We start from the raw sequence: 4183 nt of genomic DNA on the forward strand, positions 1-4183 counted from the left end.
AATCGCCTAGTCAATAGTAATGCATTGTTTGACTAATTAATACCCTAACACAGTAATTTGTTAGCCTGCTTGTTGTACTGCACTCTCCATTCTTTCTCCTGCAGGCTAGTTTCGGCTGAGAAGATGACCTCTAATTACACAGTATATGAATTGTTGTGCCGTCGCTTTAAAGAATATGTAACAAATTAGACAAGAAAGGTCCTGAAATATTTCGTCTTTCTGTCTTTCTTGGCAGGGTTACTGTTTACACTGTTGACACTATGTCAACACTGCTAGTGCTAGTTTCAATCAGGTTTGTGTCTGGACTTTGAGCAGCTCATTGCATCACCTTGTTTTTGTTATTTTTCAGCCATTCTGTTGCAGATTTGCTGTTGAGATTGGGATCATTGTCCTGCTTTGGGCTGATATTGGTCAAGCTTTGGCTGTCGGATGGCTTCACATTAGAATCTAGAATACTTTAACAAACATAGTTCATAGTTGACTAGGTGACCAAATCTACTGTTGTGAACTTTAACATTTAATAATGCACAAATTTGAATGATTCAAACCAACAAAGAGCCAAAACCTGCTGTTTGTATAGAGGTGCTCACACTTGCTCATGACTGGTTAATCCAGTGCATTTGATGAGCAGCATATTGCTACTACTGACCATCTTAATTCCTGTGGAAGCATTAAGGGTGTGTGTAGTTTTTCACTGGACTGCATAGACTCCTGTGAATGCGTTCTCATGACTGTATATTGACCAGACTCTGGTGATTAATGAGATACATCCCAGTTACATGCCAAGAATTTTATCCCTTGTTTTAAATCTCTTTTTTTTTATCACTTATGACAAGCCTTACTGATGTAAACAAACTTTGAAAAAGCAATAAAAAACGTGTTTTCTGCGTAAACTTCAAAGACTCCAGCCTCATAAATCAATTTAAGAGTGAGCGCGTTTGAAATTTTCTTTCTTTTAGTTTAGAAGTTAGCACTTGTTTGGCTGCACATGTAGATTTGATTCATGTCTTCCTTGATGTTTCTGTACACTGCAGTGTTTTATACTGCCCAGGATAATTTACAACTATGGCAGACAAGAACGTTGGACTATGTCACGCTGTTGAGGCTCAGTAACAAAATAACTTATTGAGACCCAGAAAAAAGTTGACCCCAAGTTGCTCTCTGATGCATCTGTTCGAAGGTGAAGGGGAGTCATGCTCGGTGCTGTCAGGAGATGAGGTAGAGGAGGGACAGACATTATGGTTTTTAAGTTGCAGGACTTGATTTCCCTACAACAAACTGCAGTAACGGATCATCTAGTACTCTAGAGTTACATGTGAATTATCTACTCATCTACACAGGCCTTCCACGATCTCGGCAGAATGAGGCCAACAGAGCAGATGTTTTTTGTTTTTTTTAAATGACATCTTTATGGCCACATAAGAAGGTTGACTGAAAGGTTTTGGGTTTTTTTTTTTTTGGCAGATATTATGTTTCTGTTGTTAAAAATCAAATTGTTTTCTAAATTTGAGAGTGTTAACTGGGTTGAAATTGGCTCTTTTCTCTCTCTCTTTTTTTTTTTAGCATGGAATATGAAACAGGTCAATGCTGTCCATAAACACCAAGACAGGTGGTTCCCTGTTTACATCAAACAGAAAATAGGCACTACCAAAACGTCAGAGCCACGCCAGCCAGAGAAAGGTGGAGCATTAACATCAAAAACATTCTTCTGCATATCCATGTTGACGGCATGACGCAGATAACATAGCATGCAAATGTACTTGTCCCTAGTTATAGTGAATTCAATAAGTCGAAACAGATTCATCAAAAGTAGGCAGTCCATCAAAGCGACAAATGATATATTAATAAATAAATTATTTTGAAAACAACAATTTGTTGTATTGTGTTTCTTTCAACCACAGTGGTTTAAAATCTCAGTATCAAAAGAATTTCTTGTTTGGGCCTCAGGAGGAAGAAAAACATCAAGATCATTTCTTACTTTGAACGACTGCCTAATCTTAAAGAATCTGTCTTGACTTATTTAACTGGGTATAAATGGGACCCAGTATATCTGAGTCCTGAAGGTATCATGCCATGAATAAACACCTATTTACTGTTCATGTAATCAGAGGGCCTCCAGGGTGTGCGCAGTCCTGTTTTCATGTTTCATGTTAAAAACAGTTTCAACCCAGTTTCGGTAGGGTTCAAACTGGATTCTCTATGGCATGTCCTCCACTGAGCAGTCACCTTCCTGCTCTGTCTGGTCCTCCTCCACCTCATCACCGAACAGCACAAAGTCTGACAGCCCTTCTACAATTCTGAGTAAAGTCCTTTCCGCCTCAATCTTTCCTTTGCTTCTTGAAGTGTGGATATAGGTTGAAAACAGGAATGAGTAAGTCCTCCTGTCCACTACACAGAACACTGTCTGTGTAATGGACAGTATTCACAGTTCTTTGCATTTTCCACAGTTTGTCATATTACAGCCTTATTCCCAAATGGATTCAATTCATTTCTCACCTCAAAATTCTATATGCGATACCCCATAATGACCAAATGAAAAAGGTTTGCTTGAAATTCTTGCAAATATAGTAAAAAATTATATGAGCAATGGCCATCGTTTTGAAAAGAAAGCCCACGTGGAAACTTGAAACCCTGAGATGTCTCCTTGACAGTACAGTAAGACTCAAATAGATTGCATGAATTGTGCTCGTGGAGGTCTCAGACTCGTGTCCCCCCGACGAAGGACAAGAATGAATCGCTGGGTCATAGGAGGTTAATGAACACTTTGCATTCTGTTGCGAGTGCTCTCCTAATCAAATATCAGAGGGAGGGCAGGCACAGCGAACATGAATTATTTGTTTTTGTGGCCTCTGTGAACATTTTTTTTGTTGTTGTTGTATGAGCTAACCTTTTTTCCTGGGATAATATTAACAAAAATAATGTTAAACGATTGTTAGGTGACGTGAAATTGTATGAAAAGTATTTCCAGTGCTTTAAATTCACACTTTTTTAAGTTACAATATATGGACGTATGTAAATAAGTGATGTATGCATTTTCTGATTTAATATGAGAAAATAAACAACAACAAAAAACAGCAAAAACACCGATTAGTTTTTTAGGAAAGTTGTTGGTGACTGCAAAATGCACAGTTAAAATGTTAGGTTAATGCATTACTTTTTTTTAATGGTGGGGAGACACAAACACACCGGTTGCTACCCAGCAGTGACAATGAAGGGCAGATGAAGCTCGGGTGAGAGACTGCAGCACGGTGCGCAGTGACCGGCTGCAGCCACTGGGGGAGGACCGAGCACCGCCTGCACGAGCTGCGGTACACGAGCGACTTTCTCACTGAGACTCTCCATCATCACACAGAGACACACACACAGACACACACACACAATGGGAGGGATCCAGGAGTATAGGTAGGGATACGGCGGCAGACAGACAGATGTGCGATGCTCAGACTTAAACCATGAAGCCATTCCCCCTCGCCCGTGCGAAGGTAAACTTTTACCCACCCTCGTATCTTGTCTTCGTGTGGAGCTGTCATTGATGCCAACTCGCTACGCGCACACCTGCTACTTCCTCCTCTTCTTCTCATTCTTTTTTTCTCCTCTGGAGGGGGTAACATTATTGCTCTCGGCATACCAGAAGCGATGCAGCAGAAACGGAAGCTGAAGTGGCGATAGATCCTGTTGAATTGAGACAAGACGTCGAGACGCAGCCAAAAAAGTGTCCTCTCCAGAGTGCGTCAGAGCACGGATGTGTGTACTGGATGTGGATATGGTCGCTGCGTGGATACAGCGAGGGATTTTGCGGCGTTACCCTCCAAAATCATAACGGGGATTTGAGCGAGAGTGAACAACTGCATCCTCACCTAGCCTCCTTCCCCTGCTTCCTCCATCAGATTGGTTTGTGAAGAGGGGGGCGGGGGAGGGGGGGACTGAAGCGATGTCGTTTTGGCCCCCTTTCAGATGTAAGTATGGATGTTAGAATAAAGGGAGGATACTTTAATGCGTAAATTGTATTGTAACCATAAATGTCTTCCATATTCCTTTGTGTTCACTCCATAGTAATAATGATGGTGATGATAATAACAATGATGTATTTTGATTGTGTATTCGATAAAACAACACACATCGATATGAAGGTTTTATTTGCCTAAACCAACTGCTGTTTCCTCCTCTCTTCTTGTTCTTGCAG

At 40.8% G+C, this 4183-nt stretch overlaps 1 protein-coding gene across 3 annotated transcripts in view; it reads left to right on the forward strand.

The window, feature by feature from the left end:
- The first annotated feature begins 3291 nt into the window (after positions 1–3291).
- The window catches only part of kcna4 (potassium voltage-gated channel, shaker-related subfamily, member 4), a 48762-nt gene continuing 47870 nt past the window's right edge, over positions 3292–4183 (forward strand). For all 3 annotated transcript variants that reach the window (XR_014873127.1, XR_014873129.1, XM_085154227.1), the window contains exon 1: positions 3292–3956. The gene's annotated coding sequence lies outside the window, so the exon portion shown is untranslated. The remainder of the gene's footprint in view (positions 3957–4183) is intronic.

The sequence above is a fragment of the Neolamprologus multifasciatus genome, chromosome 1 (genome assembly GCF_963576455.1).
Source record: "Neolamprologus multifasciatus chromosome 1, fNeoMul1.2, whole genome shotgun sequence".
NCBI classification, from domain to species: Eukaryota; Metazoa; Chordata; class Actinopteri; order Cichliformes; family Cichlidae; genus Neolamprologus; species Neolamprologus multifasciatus.